The sequence below is a fragment of the Toxotes jaculatrix genome, chromosome 20 (assembly GCF_017976425.1).
Source record: "Toxotes jaculatrix isolate fToxJac2 chromosome 20, fToxJac2.pri, whole genome shotgun sequence".
Lineage (NCBI taxonomy): Eukaryota > Metazoa > Chordata > Actinopteri > Toxotidae > Toxotes > Toxotes jaculatrix.
Window position 1 is genome coordinate 19,132,249 of NC_054413.1, and position 19,885 is coordinate 19,152,133.

Here is a 19,885-nt window from a genome sequence, read left to right on the forward strand (position 1 = left end):
TGGTACATTACTCACCTTGAATATTGTTACAGATGCTTTCTTGTATTTGAATAATTCACTTGACCACCCTAACACCCCTCTAAATTGTGAGGAGGATCCCTTGATCTGACAGTCACGATACCCTTTTGCATACCTGACTGACACCTCTGTGTGCTTTTTCATCCTGCCCTCGCTCTTCCATCCATTGCCCCTTAACATTCCTATAACTGAAAGTGTCCCCTGTGCGCCATTGTGAGTGATGCATGTCCCTTTTAGACTGCAGGAGAATGTTGGCCTTTTATGGTACACAGTCATTAAACACCGTGGAAAACCCTCATTTACATCCCCTTCATTAAAGGGCTTTGAGGAGCCTGTCAATAGGAATCAATAGCCTTCCTTCAGCTTAATCAGGCTCTCCTTTTATCAGCAGCTACAGAGACAGCACATGACAAAATGCATAATTATGATGAGACAACCAGCGTGATAATAGGCCTGCATTTATGCATACCACAGGGATGAAAGTGACCAAAGGTTAGGAATTTGTGCTGGGCGGGGATGGGAGCTTGGGGATGTAGGGAGTGGGATGGAAGGAAAGGGAGATAAAGGCAGGAGGGGTGTCTCGGGTATGGTGCTGAGTGAAAAAGGGAAAGGTTAATCAAGAGCATGTGGGAGAAAGGAAAGAAACAAAGTCATCCAGGATTAAATAACCACAACTGCAAATGAGAAATAGAGCAGAGAAGTCCAGGTGGATGAAAAGAAGAATAAGGGGAGACATAGCTAAAAACATCGTCAAAATGGACACTTGACATGAGGACCTGTCACCCTGTCACTGTGTGTGTCCTCCGGAGTAGCACTTACAGGTGGCATGCCAGCAGTGGGAGTGATTGCTTGTTTGGGCCCAGCGGATTCTGGGCGCAATTATGGCGATAATTGCAGATTAGAATGAGCACATCCTTCTGATGATAATGGGCACGCGGACATGCTGCCAATCAAGCTTCATTAAAAGCACAATAAATAGCAGCTCATAAAGGAAGCTCGGATCTCAGTGAATGCCCCTGCTCGGCACTTGGCGACACGCGGCTACCGTGTTATTCGTATCGCCCGATCAAAATCAATTGTATTAGTTATACCCCATTTGATTCCTATAGCTTTATGTGTGTGGGAGTGCAGGGAGTGTACATTAGGCCTTTTATGTGGATGTGGGCAATTAAGTGGCTCACTGGGGCGTGAGGTGGCTTCTGCTTTTAGGGTGTGAGGTGATGGTGAAGTCCTTCTATTACTGTTGATTACAAAATCAGCGTTCCCTTTATCGTTGCATGAAATTGCTTAAATAGCATATGCAGTGTTAAAACAATTAAATTACATAATTCTAGTCTGTACACAGAAGAGCTGCAAAGACTAGATGTACAAATTTATGACAACACATAGAAGAAGCTCATAGAAGAAGAGATTCCCCTAAAGTTTTTCCAACAACTGTTATATGAAACCATTATCAGCTTCAGAAAGAGCAGCTCTACATGCACAACAGTGCATCTGTTTAATTTCATCTGTTTGTTAATGCAAAGGTTTCCAGATTTCCCCGAAGATCTGTTGTGCAAAAGTGTGTGTGCCTTAGCTGAACTGTACATACACACACAGCAAACAAAGGAGAAGCAAAACTTAAAACACATCTGCAATTCTCAGTGAATTTTCTTCGTGTTTCCTGCTGCTGCTGCTGCTACACATGCTAAAATAAATGCCATCATCCCTGTTTGTGCAGAGAGAGGTTTGACAAGACTGTAATGGGTGAAAAAGACCAAACGTAGATGTGGGAAGCCCGATACATGCAATTAGTTTAATCCCTCAGGCTGGTCAAAGAGAAGCCCAGGCTGACTCCAAACAAACAGCCTCGTAAATTTTTTCTCTTTGACCCTCCAGGGAGGGTCATTGCTAGCATCAGCATCTCAAACATGCACCACTGGGCTACAGGAACCAGGCAACAACCCAGGCCATAAACAAGACTACTTGAGTCCATGTACACTCACTGCATAACAAGACCTATTATCTTTCTCTCACCCACTAAAGCTTCAAGAAAGAAGGATTGCCTGTACATTACCAAAGATCTGCTCCAGTATGTGCTGGATAAAGTGGTGGGATGTGGACTGGAAGATCAGGGAAGACAAGATCTCCAGCAAATTAAAGATATGGCAGCACAGCACTTCGATATATTTTTCAAAGAGCTGCAAATGGAAATCGAGTTCGGGTTGGGAATGGGGGTGGGATTTAACTGGGGGTGAATTTGTCACGGTAGTTCAAAGGAGGCCTGTGCAATATCTAGATTATCTGTAGGGGCTTCTCTTCTTGGTCCTCCACCCACCGTGTGGATACCAAGTTGATGGGATTCTTGGAAAGCACTGCATGGAATTCTCCAGTGCAAATATATATATATAACATATAGGAGTCAAGCACAAAGAGGCATCAGAAGCTGCCCGCTATCACTGCTACCGTCTGCAGAAGACCTGTCTCCATACATAAAGAAGATGGATTCAGCTGCCTTCCCCGAGAGCTCGGGCACCTCAATGCATAATTAGTCAGCATGATCGCTCCTGATGCATCAGGTGTCACCATTTACAAATTCCCCCCTGAACGCGCCACCGTCTGTAATGGGCCTGAAGAACAAGAGCGGTGAGAAAAGATTGAGGGAAAACCTGGTAGCAATTTATGCTGGAAGATCACCTCAGCAATTAAGATGAATGTGTCACCCCTGCCAGCAATAGATGGGTATGAGGGAATATGAATGAGTGCTGCTCATCACTTTGCAATAAGCCCTGTGTTTGTGCGTAAGGGAAAATGTCTGCATCACGATCGCATGAGCTTCAGTCCCTGTGCAGTTTTTCCCTCTGAAAGTCCTCTTTTTAAAATGTGAGTCAATGGAAAATGGGATACTGCCTGTAAAGTAATTAAAAAACATGGGGGAGATAAAGTATCCATATGCCACAGCATTTTCACAGCCAGCATCTTCATTCTGTCCTGTATAATGAGATTTGCTCAAAATTCATTTGTGTGTTTCGCAGACTGAAATGTCAGCACTTGGCCTCGCAGGTTGGCAACGCTGTTCCCTAATGCATGCAAACAGAGCCACGAAACACAGACCGCAACACGGAGACGCAGAAAGAGACACAAAGAAGCCGACACACACTCTCACTATCTCACTTTCCCTGTCTCTCTTCCCCTCACTTTACAGACCCTTGTATTCAGTAGAGTCACACCGCTGCTGTATTTATAGCTTGGCTGAAAGCTTATTCTGAAGGCTTATTGGCAGAGGTGAACCTGTGAATTCATAGGCATGCAGAGTCAGGTCAAACAACAAGGATTCAGGCTCATCTCAACAACAAAAGACCCTCAGCTGATCTCCTCTTCCTCCTGCTGCTACTCCAAATCATCCTCTTATTAAAAAAAACTAGCTGAAGTAGGAAAATACCGCAGAACAACAAAAACAAGGCCTAAGATTATTGAAGCAAAGACTGTGAAGGAGCAGTGGTGTGCATATGTCTTTGTGCATACGTATGTGCGACCTCTATCCCACCTGTGTTTTTTAACCTGACCCGTTGACAGGGGTCATGAGCCCTCTAAAGCGGCAGCTGGGGGTATGTGAACGCCTGCCTGTGTAATAGTCATCCTTTGATCCAGGAGGATTTGGCAGATGTCTCACACACCACACGGCTTAGGCCGAGGATGCAAACTATGCCCCCGGTCCCACTGTTTGCTTCTGTTGGTGGATCAAAGCCGAGTTGAGTCTCGGCATGCCCTATAAACACTGCCACCGGCCAATAAAGGAGTAATCCAATCACTGAGAGTGTAACATGGGTCATATGAGCATACCTAAGGTCAGGGGCCAGTCCCAGCCAATCGGGATGGGAACAACAGAGTGTTATAATCCCGGAGATAAAATTTCAAGAGGTGAAGTTTGACAGAGTTTTGAGAGTTGTCACAGACTTGTTCATTTCCAACTAAAGTGAAAAAGGCTGAACTGTTGGGGCTGTGGTCTGACTTTTAAATCAGGCGGTCTGTTATTTCTTATCTGATCACTGTTGATTGAAATTCTATCAGATTATCTGGTTTCTTGCTCTGGCCCCAGTATCTCCACGCAGCAGATGAGGGGGCAGGCTTCTTAAGTTTGGACCCTTTGGCAATCTTGCATTAAGTCAAAGGCTTAGCTCATCTTTATTCCATCGCCCTGTGGACTTTCATTTATTTCAAAGACAGAAAGATGAGGCATTTTTCAGGAGATGGACAGCCTTTGGGACCTACCGCGACGACAGAAGAAGATTAGATATGCATTACCGCTGGTCATTTTTGAATGGGAGAGGGACAAAGATAAAACATTTTTTAGAGTCTTCAGAGGAAATCAGCATATATCGGCCAATCTGCTATGATTTTTGTGGCAATCAAACGAAAGCAGTTGAGGCACTGTAGCCTTCTCCCACTATTTCTTTCCCGCTCCACTTTACTCTCTCTTTTCCATCTTCATAAAAATATCTTCCCATTTTCTTTTTTGTTTTTCCTTGCCTCATCTCTCTCCTTCATTTTTTCTTTTTGTTCCCATATGTTTTATCTCTGAATGCCTCAGTCCTCCTCTGTGGTTACAGGGATAGGTCATGAATTCCCTTCTGTCCCCCTCATCCTCTCCCACTTGCCTGGTAAGTGACAGCTGCAGGCTGGACAAAGGCCTGATAATACCCTGGATTTGTCAGGCTCTGACTTCACCCATGTTCTCCTATGACTGATGCACCGACGGTGGCGCCTTGCCAGCTAAAATCCCCACTTCTAGATGGGAGCTTGCTGTTGTTGTGTGTGAATGTATGTGTGCACGTCTATTCATGGTTCCTTTCCTCCAAAGCAGTCCATATGGGGTCCTTGGGGGTCCTTGGAGGCCATCATCTGGGATGCCTGCCTAGGCCATAGTGGTGGCGTGACTGGGGAGCATGGAGCTCTGATTAGCAAGGGAAAAAAGCACTGCCTGTTGAACTACTCCCTCCGACAGACGGTCCAGCATGGCTGGCCCCTGGTGTACCGTTCATCTCCCGCTTCCCTAGTGTGAGAAATGAAGAAACAGCTCTGCCCTGAAGGGAACCACAGAGGGCCGTCCACCAGGAAATACAGCTCACAGAAAGAAAATAAAAGACGCAGTTCTCTGGTTATCTCTTTGTCCCTTTAGAGACCTACACCCCTCAGTATTTCAAAAGCCCCATTTGCCCCTGCACACATATAGCCCTTCCACCCTGTCTGGCTGAGCTTCATCCCAATTTGTTTTATTACTCCAAAGATCTTTTTCCATTCTAAACATTTTATGCTTTCTTTCTTTCTGTCTTTCATTCTGCTTTTTGAGAGATTTTTAAAATACAGGTGCAGGTGAGGAATCATCCTACGTCTGCTCCGCCTTTTCACTGAGTTTTACAGCTTTGGTTCCAAAGAGAATGCACTTTAACTGATTAATGGCACTTTTGTTTCTGCGTCTTGTGCCGTGTGGATGTATAACTGTCAGAAGGAAACAGTAATAAAAAAAAAAAAGAAAAAAAAGAAAGAGAATGAAAGTATGTTTAGCTGTTTTAAAACATCCAAGATATGGACTCAAGGCAATTCTGTGGCAGGCAGAGTCAGCTGGATGACCAGAACATTCCAGTAAATAAAAGTTAAAAAAAAAAAAAAAAAAAAAGATAAATGCTCAGGTGCAGTCAGGACATGTATCAATTATTCAGCTGATCTTGTGAGGCAGATGGCAGCTGCTCTAACACAGAGCGAAGGACAGACAGGAGGTCACAGTGGCTGTCCATCTAAAGTGAGCGCAGCTCACAAAAGCCGAGTTCAAAAAGTTTTTTTTTAAACAGGAAAAAAAGGGACTTGATATGTTTGTAAAAATGAGGTCAAGCGCAGTGCTTCCATTCTCCTTTATGTTAGTGTAAAATTAAATATATTTGTGTATCAATATAAAGTGTACTCTAAGAAAAAAACTCCACATGGTTCATTTAGCTAACTCTCATAAGTTGCATCAAATCCAATCTAGTGTAACTCAATTTACGTCCAGCGGCAGCAGCAGCCTCTTTTCTGAGTCGCGTCTTTGAGTAACACTGAGAAGCTTTCGTATAGCATAAGGGGAAACACAACACTGACATGACATGTTCTCTTAAAATGGATGACAGACTCTACAACAGCTCTCTCCACCTCAACTGCTGGCAACTTTTCTACAACTTATTTTCTGGGAAGAAAGGAGCAAAGGCGGCTCCTGACTGACAGCTGCGTCCTCCGTGAAGAAAGAGATGAACTTTGAAGTTAAAGCCCCTAAACCCAGTCCATTGATTCAGAGGCACTTGCTCGCTCTGAGAGAGAGAGAGAGAGAGAGAGACAAGGAGCAAGTTAGACTTGGAGTATGGCTGCGACTGCATAATGTGTTCACTCAGTCAGAAACACACACTCACACATGCATGCATCCACATCAGAGTAAGTGCCACTTTGTAATGAGACAAAGCTGCACTGCATGCTAATGATTAAAGCGAATCACGTGTTCCAAAACTTGCAAGCACACGCAAAATTAATTTGCTGGATCCTGCCGCAGACCACAAATACAGTAAATCTTTTATTTTCAAAGAAGCGTATAAACACTATGCAAACACATGTGGTAAGTTTCACAACAGGGTGAATAATTCTCTTCAAATACAGTTTTTCTGTCTCGTTACTGTGCAGCGTTTATATTGCACTGAGGCATCTGATGAGTCAACATTCCTCTTCAGGGTAAGGAGACTGAAGAGTCCGTCTTAAATAAGGTGTGAAGGCCATAGGCTAAAGTATCCATCTAAACAGGTTAGCTCAGCTTTTATGAGCCCATCATGCTTTAAAGACAGCGTTTATGAGATATCAGCTAGCTAGGCACTAAGAGGGCAAAGAGAAGTGAGCTGGGGGTACACTACGTGACTTTGGCTTCCAGTTTACACTTTTATGGACCCTGACACCAAAATATTTGGTCTAAGTATAGGTTGGCGCCATGAAATATAAAAGTGGTTGCTGTATTTTGCATTAGGTGACCTCAAATAAATACCCAGTGAGACTGTTACGCTGCAGTGACAGGTCACCTTTGCAGGCTTCCCTCCTGAGCGGCACTCCAAAACCCAGAGAGGGCAGGAGGATGTGGCAAAAACACCAGCTAGACGACTGTCAGACGAGAAGGAGCCGAGTGGATCTCGAGACGAGTTTTCCCGGCCAAGTGTTGATATCTCAAGTGCTTTGAGTGACACAGATGCCACATCTGAAGTTAAATAACCTGCGAAATGAAATTGAGTAAACAGATGTAAAATTAAGAAGGAGAAAAAAAACTGAAGAAAGAATGAACTGAATAAGTTTTTGAACTGTTGAGTATAAAAAGAGAAAATGGGGACGCTTCTTGTTATCTGTTATCTCGGTGTGCTGCCACAGATATAGTGCCACAGAAACAGCCTCACAACTATCTCCAACCTGCCTAACAAGGTCCAGCTGAGCTCATCAAACAGCTGTGTGATCCTGCAACCCCCTGCCAAACCTCTCCTTCCCACTTGACTTACTTTTTCACTTTGCATTTTGAGACTGCCTCATCCCTCAGCTGCTCTCATGCACTGTAATGGCCACAGGCAGCTTATTAGAGAGGCACAAACAGGCAAGTTTTTTTTTTAAACGCGGTGTGTACCACTGCCTCAGCACAGTCGCAGGGAAACAGACAGGCTGGAGGGAGGCAATCCAAAGAAGGGGTCAAGAGGTAAGTAAAAAAAAAAAAAAAAAAAAAAGAAATATGAAATATAAGTCACATGAGAAAAGTCGGTGATATCAGCTATCATCAAATATTATCCAGTGTGTTATTCAAAACATCTCATATTTCAAGTAGTGGAAAATGTCAGAGAAAACATTGTCCTATGATTATCCTGTGCTGTAACACAGCAGTTTGTCTGTGGTCAGTTTTAGATCATTTCCAAATTAAGAATGATTTAATCAACATTTTAGACTGATTTAGAAATGGCTTGAAATTTAGAAATGGCTTTAGTCTCTGTGAATTGATAAAATCACTCTGTGATGACTGAAAAGCAGCAGTTGCCTGCAGGAGAAAGAGGAGAAACCCATAAAAAAATGGAGGATTTGGACTGTTAGAGGATTTGGAACATTGCTGGTTGTGTATAAAAATGCACTAAATGGATTAAAACACTGGTACGGTCCTTTAATGAGAATATATGCAGAGATATCAGCATGTGAATGAGCCGATGAATCACTCCAGATGTAAATACTCACACGCAGCTGACCCTCTCTAACTCATTTGATATTCTAGCACATTGCTGGAGTGACACATACTCACTGGCTACCTATAATGAAAGGCTAATATTAGATTTTCAGCAGGACTTAGCAGCACTGATGCACTGGCCATATATTACACATGCATTCAGAAATGTATCATTCGACATTTGCAGCATCATTTTCCGTAGGATTAGCAGACGTGGAAGGTTCACTTCTTTACTGTGGCATTCAGCGGTCACATGAAGATCCATTTTTTAAAAGTCCCTTTTAGCAGCTAACAAGCAGAGCAGATATCCCGTCTTTTATTAGGCCCCTGAGGTCCCACAGGTTCATTCTGAAAGACCTACACCACCAAGTATCTCATTTTACACCGGCGCGGCATCACACAGTGCTGGATGCAGACAATCGCTCCCTTTCCAAATGTCAGTGGATGACGCTCAGCGGGCAAGCCACGATTCAGCGGTAAATAATTTACGCCAGGCCTCCGTAGACCTCCTCCTCGACCTCATACACAAGCAGCCCCCATGTCTTCTCCTCCACGACCCCCCGTGCAGCTGCTGCTTCCTCTATACATAATTAACGAGAGAGACACCGTGGGACGCCCGTCACTCAGAGCCGGGCCAGAGCCAGCACCACTTTAAACAATAACAATATTGATAGTGGGTGTAATAAAGCAGAATTAAAAAGATGGATTCCAATGATTTTTTTGCTCCTGGCGCAGCTGGTCCCACCTTTAAGTGGTGAGGAGAGGAAAGCGGGGTGGGAGGTGGGGGGACTACTGGTTGGTGGTACTACTGGATGGAGATACAGACTGTTACCCCTTTCCCCACCCCCTTCTTATCATCCCCTGGTGTCCTGTACTGGCTGCTCTCCTGTACTCTCCATTACTGGATTAAGTGTTGAAGCCCTCCTCTGAAAGCCAGAGAGAGGGAAGAGGGAGGAGGTCAGGGGTTGTGACCTTTAGTAATGGCCACGCAGACGGACGAGTGAAAAAAAATGAAAGATGAAAATGGCAACGTCATTTCAATTTAGGCTATCAGTGTTGTGTGATGATCAATGTTGAGGTCAAGAGGTTAGCAGATACTGACAGATGGGGAGACAAAAAGAAGAAGACAAAAATGAGAGAATCAGAGCTAAAAACACTAATTAATGTTCAAATAAGGACGCTTAGAATGATTTGTCCAATGTCTTTATACATGAGGACTAAAATGGTTCATAAGCACCAACAAGTGATTTGCATGACAAACAGTTCAACTTTATTCAAATCTCATTTTAAACATAACAAAATGTGCTAAAAAAAAATAATAGTCCTAACAACAGTTTGGAGGCTGTTTTTGTTAAATACTTAAACTGTTCTTTTTATTCGTGAGACACATTCACACATCAAATCCACCAGTCCTCTGCTTCTTTTACAATGTTGTAATGCATTTGTATCAGTCCATAAAGTCACAAAGTCAAATCAGTGAAGAAGAAATTCTGCCATTACTGCTTTCACCCATCAACCTCCGGGAGCCTTACATATGTTAATGCCCCCTTCAACCTGTGACCCTCACATTCATGACATCATTATCAACCCAACCCAAGACATAATGTTGCCCTGTCACCGCCGTGATCTATGGTCACAGTGGCTCTCTGTGCTAATGAAGCCATAACGCTGCCTTAAACCGCTGAAGCCGCGACGAGCTTAGCATGGCCGTCGCTCAGCTTAATGTGAGTACACATCCATCATCTTACATCAGGCATCAATCAATCAAAAGCCCCCCGTGACAGCTGGTAGCCCCTCGCCCCCTCAATCCACCACTATGACCACCATATACACACACACACACATAAAAAAAAACCTCATTGGCTGTGATTATGAACTCAATTATCATCATGACTGCGGGCCACCACTTCCCCTGTGACCGACATGCTAATCAGGAGCACTGGCAGTCAATAATCAAGGCATGGAAAAGGCCATCGGGTGCAGAACTGGTCAAGTATAATTATATCTTTTAATGTCAATTGGCTTAAATTAATAAGCTTGGACTTCTCTGAGAAAATGACAAGATCTGGAGGAGAGCAAAGTCAACATGCAAGGCTACACAGGAACTGATTTGAATTCTTTCTTAGAGAAGAATATGCGCATATATTCCAAAAGCTGATCTTGTGACACTGCAGCGAGGCCAAGGATGATCTTAGAGCGTCTTTGTCCTCCCTGGAGATTTAGAGGGTCATAACTTTCCATGTTCAGCCCAACTAAAAGCTATGAGGTCAGCCGTGACAAGCTTTTAGTCTACAAGACACAGCGACAGTGGCAGCGTTCCCTGTGCGCACACATGCTTATGCACAAACACCCCCCCCACCCCCCAGCAGCAGAGGCAGCAGCTAAAGTAGGTCTCTGTTTATGAAGCTAACATCAGTCCTATCCTGTTGTTTCTTCTGAGCAACAGGGATCTGAACCAGTGTAATTTAAGAAGGGCCTGGATTTCAGCGAGCACACAGAGATCTGATAATGTTTCTCTGTGCCTTTCAGCTGACAGCTAATAAGATGTTCTGTCATGAGGCCAAATTTTTGGCATTTCACACAAAGAAGTTGGGTGTTTTCAGTGCAGGTGATTACCGGACTTCCCCAAATATGAGCTGTTATCACAAACCAGATCAGAGTGTAATACATTTTAATCCGCTGGCTAAACTTCTTCCGAGTCAGAAAAAAAAAAAACCAGCTGCAAAGAGAGGGAGAGGGACAGGAGATGAGAGAAGGGCAGCAAAAAGACAGAAATTCTGCACAGAAGCAGAGTCTGTGTCCTCAATAACAGAAATCTTTCTAATTAACCTCTTTCACTGAGAGAAACTCCTGCCTGGCATTTCAGTCACGAAAGGAAACTGCAGATTCATGGGAGGAACTTGGAATGGACATCACAGGGGTGAGAAAAGAGAGAGATACGGTAGTAGCTTTCATATTATTTTATCTCAGAGCACGGTCTCTACCCCCTCTGCAAAGCTACGTGTTCAAAGGCAAAGACCCCATAAGGGGCCACATTTTAAATGTGACACAGCAAAGCTCTCAGCCAAGCTGCTAATGCACCTTGTAATGTCCGAGAGAATTATTCAGGCCTGGTTAGGTGGCTGACTTTGAAGCTCGGGTTTAAACTGTACTTCACGTGAAGGGGGGCTAAGAGGCACTGATGACAAAACACTGTCACCTTCAGGTGGTTTAAGGAATGGGTGACAGGGACGCCACTCGTGATGGTGCTCCCGGAGTCCCAGACAAGCCACAGAGGATTAACCCCCACGCGGTCATGGGTTCGCCCACAGATGGCAGCCGCGGTGGCTGATGTGTGAATGAATGCACCAGCGAGTCAAAACTAAATTAAGGTACTGTCACTACATCTGCCCGCGTACACACGGATGTGCATACACAACCACATACACAAAATGCTCATTACGCCTAACCTCCAGCATAGGGGGAGGGGCTAAGGGGGCATGAGAACAAAAGCACTAAGTAAGTGGTGAGCCCTTTAATTATAGGCCAGTGTTTGGAGACCTCCCAATAGAGCTGAGAACAATAGAGGTCTTTGGTAACGCTCAACCTGCTGAGTTAACACATATCCTCCAGGTATGACAAAACACACACACACACTAACACACAAGGCCAATGGCCATGCCACGGAAATGAAGCCATAATTGCTCTGTTGGTAACGGAGAAGTGAGTGGCTGGTCCGAGTGGACACAGAAATATCTGAAGCACATTTAATTAGCTTTCCTCCCACACTGAGTGCAAGTGAATATCCCATTATTTACCATCATCTGTAGCATTTAATTTAATGCGGCTATGTATAGCTGCTAGGTAATACTTACCTGAACATATAATTGCTAAATTAATTTTGATACTATAGCGTAATTGCAGAAAATTAGATTATCAAGAGAAAATTAGCGTATTTCCCATCTTTGCTCCTTTATGTGTCCCTGGGTGAGTTCCTGAAAATTGCTAAAGACTGCTAAAGACCATAACCACCTCAGAGAAGGTGGGTTCCTTTAAACACATGATTCCCAACAGCTGTAGGCTCTCTAATAAAATGTTCTTAGCAGCTTAAAGTATAGTAAAGAGGTGATACTAAATGAGTAAATTGACTCTCTTATGGTGTCAGAGTGCAGTGAGGTGTCCGGGTCCATGTAGTAGTGAATGTGTGAAGGATGAGGCCTATAAATAACTTGAGTGCTGATTGTGACCATATGACCATATGAGAAGTGACAGCTTTGCCTGTCAGTGCATTTGACAGGCTTAAGGATAACTCCACATGCCTGGCAAATTGGATTGGAGCTCTGGTGGCTTTGCACAGAAAAAAAAAAAAGATGAATCCTTCCCTGCCTCCTCCCTATCCCCCCCCCCCCCCCCCCCCTCCCTATCTTTTTCTCCCTCTCACTTTTACCCCCCTACCTTCGGAAATTCAAAGAAGTGAGTGATGAGCTGGTAATAGGTAATAGTTTCTATTTCATGTTTTAAAGTTAGTGCAGGGAGGCCGGCCAAGAGCTGATAAATCATCATCGGTGCAGATTAAAGACCATTATCACCTTTAAACAGTCCCTCCCCCTTTTCCAAAGCACCGGCAAGGTGATCTTCTGAGGAAGACGGGGAGAAGGACAAGAGAGCAGGCTTTTGAAACTTCTGACGGCACGGGAGTGTCTGAAGGGCACCACTGGATCGACTGAGAAAAACAACATTAAAGAGACTTAAAACGAATACCTCCACCAAGACAAGACATGGAGTCCAAGCTTTTCTGTCTTTCACCAGCGGCACCCAACAACCCAAGAGTCAGACGTCTGCACACTTCCCACCCAAGTCCAATCCATCACCATCAGGAGACACTTAATGAGAAAAGGAATTAAATTAGCTCGACAAGTGGTATCTGCACTTTTGTCATAGTCTGATCAAAACCAAGGCGTTCCCAAAAATAGCTGTAACAGGCCTCAAAGGCCAGTTAATATGGCAAAGCTTAACTTATTCCATGCTCAGGCATCTTGTAAAGATTAATGAGAGGGGAGAAAAGAGAGAGAAAGTAGACTGATGTGTAAAAGACAGGCAACAACTTCAATGAGCAAAAGCAGCTGCTGGCAGTAAACAGTGGTTGCCAATTGGCCAGCGCTCACAGAATGCCAATCTCCAAAGCAAGGCGTGGCTGCCATGTCAAAAATGGAACAAAAAAAAAAATCAATTTAGCTTCCAAAAGTTGTTTTAACTTGAAAAACAGGAGGGAGTGGGTACTTTTCCCCCACTTTCAGATCTGAGATTAGAACGTTTTATAACTGAAAATAAAAAAGTTATCTGCAACCAAGGAACGCAGTGGCTTTACACTGGAGAATAAAAAAAAAATCAGTCCAATGAGCTGAGAGACATTTGTCTTGATGAATGACCAAATGTCAACGTTTACCCAGGAATCTACTGGAAAATTTTTAAAATTCAATCACATGCTGCAGTATAAAGATGAGCCATAAAACTGCTCTGTGGACTGATTTAATTCCTCTTCTGCAGCTTTGGTGTACACATGTGTATGTGCTTGTGTGTGTGTGGCCTCATCCTGAAATGTTCTTATGAGAGACAGATGAAGCTGAGTGAAGTTTCTGCTGTGCTTATTGAAATATTTCTTCAGGCAGTTTACGAACTGAAACCGAGTCATTTCACTTCTGGCAGGTTCATATTTGCACGAGGCCATCGCAATACTCCCCCGGGTGGGTGACTTCCATACTTATGTAACATGAACTGGCTATTGCTCTAATAAGTCCAATACTCACCACTGCCTCGGTTATTTCAGCCATGGTTATTTCACCATTGCGCAACAAGTGCTGAATGGTCTGATTTCCTGTGTTGAATGGGGATAGATACACGAGACAGGCCCACTCCAGACAAGTCAGGTCCCAGTGTCTAGGATGTAAGTGGGCAAAGATTATGTGACAGCATTGGGAGTAATGAGAGCTTGCCACATGCTCTGGTCGCTGCGCTCCTTCAAGAGGAAAATCTCTGATAATGAACTCTAGACCTTTACTTTGCTCCTCAACAGCCCAGACAGACAGGAAGAGACGGAGAGAGAGAGAGAGAACTGGAAGAGCTTTCAACTATCGTCAGCACAATCATCATGTAGTGAGGCTGCCTCTCATTACCCCTGTCTCTTCTGACGCACAGTAACACACTGGCTCACACGCTCAGACATTATGCATGTGGATGAAAATGTGTTCTCAGAGGCGTCTTTGCACAAACACGCAAACATAAAACTTTTGACTTATGTGGATTTATTCACACAATTCCATGGTCTCCACTCTAATCATTTTTCCTTAGTTGTATCTACAGTGTCCATTCCTGGCAACTGACACCATGAGTTTTGCTTTTAATTGCAATAGTGTGTTCAGTGGAGTTACCATCACCTCCAACATTTATAAGTTAAGAAAGTTGTTAGAATTTAGTTTCTTTTATCTGCATGAAAACCTGGGTGTAAAAGGTAGAAATCACCTCCCCCTGTCCAAGAAAAGTCCGGCACCTATTCCAAAACAAATCTCTATGCTCAGCTATGCTAACTGGCTACAAGGGGAATGTTGATCTTATCTAACTCTCAGCAAAGAAGGAACAGAAAAGTTCCCAAGAAGTCAGATGATTTCTTCCAGTGTGGTAAACCCTTTAAACATACACAAACATGCTCTCGCTTTTCCTAAATCTGGAATAATCGAAAGTATAAATCCTTACAAACCAAGAAAAAAACACACTAAAAACACACACACATTTGCTGTCTCAGGGAAACTCACAACTGCCCAACCTCAGCGTCTGATTTCACTTGGCCATCTCATCGATCACAGCTTATATCGTCTGAGATGGACAGCTGCTGTTGAGAGCCAGAGGTTCCTGCTATTACAGAGCCATCTCATCCATTTACTTGCAGATCAATGGGACAGTTACTGAAATGGCCCTTGGAGCAGTGTGTCATCCAGCCCAGACGCTTTAACCGCTTCGGTCGTGCACTAACTCCTCTCTCGCTTACCTGAGCCCATCTCTGTCTTATCGGGGCTGTCCTCTCTCACCTCGGATGTTTGTTTGGGAGATGGACTCCGAGACAAGGCCGCGACCTGGACCGGTGATTCGTATTAAAGTTTGATGGCGGAGTCGGGAGGGGGTTTTGTTGGCTCGTGTTCTTTACAGCACCGCTCTGATTAACAGGTCGCACAGAAACAAAGTCACTTTATGAATAAGTAATGGATGTGCCTGGACACTGCCAAGTTCCCTTTTAATTAAATTAAGTCACATTAAAAAAAAAAAAAAAAGGGGGAGAAGAGGGGAGAAAAAAGGACTCCCCTCTTCACTTGGACAGGGAAGTTTAGGTATGATTGCAGCCCGGTAGGGGATTAACGACTCATCATTAAAAACAGCGATGATTCTTACTGAGGCCTCGTTTCAAAGTCACCACAGATGAAAGGGGACACTTGGAGACTGACAGAAATGCATGCAGGGAGTTCAAAGGAGCCTTGGACAACATTGTTTTGCTATAGGCCTTTTCTCACGCCTGTACACATGCATACAAACACACACACACATACACATGCATACACACACCCGGCCATTCTTTTCAGGATGGACTTACCACTGAAAACCCTCCAAAGAGAGGGAATCAAATAAAGCCGTCAGGAGACGGAGATTAAAAGGAGTGCTACACAGTAAAAATCTGATTTATGAAGCTCAGGCCGGGTTGCTACGGGGCTTTTGGTGCCATGGTAACCCAGTGAACGGTAAGGTCGAAGGGGCGGTTGAATAAGGAGCCGCAGAATAGCGAGAAAAGAAAGGAGACTTTTAACCTCTCACTGTTCACATCTTTTCATTAAGCCTCGAGCCTTTACCAGGCTAATGCATAAAGGTAGAGTTTCAATAGGGAGGTCAAAGTCCTCTTCATAAATAACGAAAGCCTTTCTCATTGTTTCCATTCAGGCCAGAACAGATCTATTTGTGTCCTGAATGAAACAAGGACTTAAAGGCAACAAGTTCATGATTCTAACTTTATAGAACCGGCTCTTTTAACGCTCATGTGCTTAGTGTCTTTCTGTTGCCGTCTTTCATTCCCTCCACCTCTCTCTGCTTCTTTCCTTCTTCCATCTCTCCACTGTCCTTTATTGTCAGTCCACTGCTGTGCAGCCACTCACTCAGCCAGCCAGCCTGTGTGGCAGTTCTGAGGCCCACCGTGGTTAGTGGTGTGTTTTTTGTCTGTGGGAGCAGTCCTGTGCCATGCTGCTGTGTCCGGGGCCAAGGCCCTTTCCTATTGTCTGCTGCCATATGGAAGCCAGCACCAACATGGAGATAAGCCTGTCCTCATGCTGTTCCCTGACCTTCTCAGGCACCCAGCTGGCACTAAATGCAGAAATAATTATTATCCCAATTACCCAGGCCAACTCTGTCTCCTCTTTGTGTGCTGAGGGTAAAGAAGGGGTGGGGTGGGGGCGCGGGGGGGACACTGAAGTGCTGGGGGAGATACTGCGGAGGGAGGTCCCACACTAACACTAAGAGGCTGGTCTCATGCTGCCTCATATACTGTATATTAGCTTGTCTATTTCTGTGGATGCCTCGTGAATAATTGTAGACTTTTTCAGAAGTTAATCATCATACATTTTAAAGTAGATACATAAAAAAACACTTCATAAAATGATTAAATAAATTAGCATTTAAATTATGCAATTAAAATGTTGTAAAAGTATTAAATTTCCATTTAATAATGCTATTTTATTATTCAGTCTTAAACTAAAGAAAAAAAAAACTCAAAATAGTTTTTAAAGGGCTTTTACATTTTATTTTGTTATTCCATTATGTAGCGGAATATCACGCCCTTAAAAGCAGTAGTTTAAAGTGTAGTGTTTAGCAGTGAATAACACTTCAGGAGTAGTTTAAGAAGTTTCCTTAGAGACTTTTTAAAATTTCTTTTAAGCTGACAACAGCCACCGTTTTCTAAAAAAGTGCAAACTGCTCATTTTTAGCAGCCACCCCTCAACCCTACAATAGGCACATAAATTATACATATAAGATTTGACATGGTCACATTAACAAATGCTTTTCTATTTCTCATTTAGCAAGATTATAAACCGTGTAGACTCAGTGGAAATACTTTTTTTGTGATACTGACATTATTTAAACCGCACACCTTCCCTGTAGTTTTCTGTAATACTTCATTAAGTCCATGGAAACGGACAGGAACATGTTACACATATTGATTTACATGGGCAGGATATAACCTTTGAACACACATGAACGCACACAGAATGTGCTGATAATTGCTCTTTCTTCAGCAGCCAAGACTGACCTGACATTATTCCTGTTAGCTGCACATCATTTGGCAGGAACAGGTGTAATGCTGGGAGAGAAAATAAGGCCAAGGTGTCCATGGTTATTGTTTTTTGAAGAGTGAGATGTTGACTACTCGCTGACTTCCATAAATAAACTTTGTTCAAAGGGCCCTGAAATACTGATGCTGAAACATATAATAAAGTTGGCAACAGTCTTTAAAACCTGCCACTTTCACCTTCTCACCTTCCCTTAATCAGTTCCTGGTGCACACTGGAGCTCAGGACACCAGGGTCTGAACAGGAATGCTCCACAGATGTTCCAGTCCTCCAACTGCTGGAGCATCTGTGTCATAAACCCTGTCGGACACGCTGAAAGATGGATGGACAGACAAGACGACAAGTGCAGAGCTTCAAAGCCCGGGCAGGAAGAAGAAGAGGGGGGAAGTTGGTGGATTTAGCCCTCTCACAATGGACATGTTCACTGGATGTGAAAAAAGCCCTGTGAGAAAGATATCTTTTCTCTGAAGCCCCCACCCCAGTGGAATCTGCTCCAAGAGCCCGAAACAGAGGTGGGAGGGGGAGGCACAAGACCCGAGAGAAAGTGAGGATGAGGAGCCGTCAGTGGCAAAGCAATGTGTAGCATGCAGCGTATAAAGAGCCTGAAGGGGTGAGTCATCCGCTGTGCTGAATACTATGACACCAAAATGGAAAGATTTGAATTGGTGCTCGAGATGCCTATAGGCTGTAATAAGATAAGATACTGCATAATTTGCCAACAATAACTTGAACGTAGCGAAAATACATTCGCAAATGTGAAACCATAAATATGTGAAGCAGCAACATTAACTTTCAGCTCTGTAACAAAAGCCAGAGCACAATAAAAGCTGTAGAAAATGGAAGGTGAAACATACAACAAAAACAGTCATTAGTGCCAAAACGGCCTGCACCATCAGCTCATCTTATCTCTGCACTTTTATTGCTTTCTCTCTCCCTGCAGTGAAACGCTAAGGCTGCTGGGGATGTGGCTGATTCCTCCCTGAAGATTTTTATCCTCACTGAATGTCACGGGAGCTTTGGGCGCTAAAATCACTTTAGAAGACTGTATTTTATTGTGTTGTTTTGCTTCAGGGTGAAAGTGCCGAAGAATTTCGGGGGTGGGGGGGGAGGGGGGTGGCAGCGATATTTCATAACAATGCCAGGAGAAATGATCTCACTTATCCTCTTGGGATCTCAGTAACGTTTCAGGACGATAGATAAATAATGAGGTAAACGCCACAGTTTGGAGAAAAGGTGAGGGAGGATTATTACGTGGCTCTGTAGACCAATGAACATATCATGTCTTTATTGACAGGACGGCCTGTATAGAAGACAGAGGACAAGGCTGTCAGAGCTTGTCCTCTATTTGATACATAAAGTAGATCCACATCCTGTACTTCATAGCCTGAGGTGTCTCACAGAGGGTTAAGCAATTTCGGTGCTGAAACTGTGGCCAGTAGTTTTTCACATTGTGAGAAATCACTTTCTGACTTGTAATATCAAAGGGAATGACCTGAAAGAAAAGAAAACAACGCACACCTCGGTGGAGTAATGAAAGCAACGGAGGGCGGATTTGAAGAGATTAGTCTGCCAGCACTTACATTTAAATGCCTCTATCTGGCCTTGCTTCACTCCATCACATAGAAAATGTTAAGAAGCGAAGAAGGGAACAGCGGGGTTGATTAGAGTGGGGTTAGGGATTAGGTCTCAGCAAAGACGCTTCGAGTTATTTAAATCTGCCCCCTTCGTCAAGGTACAAAGCCACCGCCGGGAAGGTGCATCATGACTTATTCCAATGGAGTGAATAAAAAGGCAGAAATAAAAAAGAACCAGATAAGTGAACTACTCGCCAGTGTTTATTAGCTCAGTGCTGTTCAGGTAACAGCCTCAGAACAAGACGCGATGGATTGGATTGCCAGAGCAGAGGCTCCGTCCAACCAGGGAAGCAGACAGAGTCCACTTTTAATTAGGGGCATCACTGTGAGAGGCCACTCAGTCATGAAGAGGTGACATAGTGGAGAGGATTTCTGATCACTGGGATTTAATGTCACCTTGTAAAGAAAGAAGAGAAAAGCTAAAGCGCATCCCAAAAAAAAAAGGAAAAAAAAACTACAACACAAGCCACTTGTTTGCCAATCACTTCTCACATTAAACATTAAAGAGTCTTAAGAGTCTAGGCCTGTAGCTTTTCATGTACTCCCACCCTTAGCGACTGTACACTGGGGCTTTCTTGTGTCTCTCTTGCCAAGACTGTGATCTTTTCCTGTGTGTGTGTGTGTGTATGTGTTGGTGC

General features: G+C 43.8%; 1 protein-coding gene across 2 annotated transcripts in view; it reads right to left on the reverse strand.

Annotated features, from left to right (window-relative positions):
• LOC121200233 (partitioning defective 3 homolog) overlaps window positions 1-19,885 on the reverse strand; it is a 291,059-nt gene that overhangs the window by 16,462 nt on the left and 254,712 nt on the right. The window lies entirely within an intron of this gene.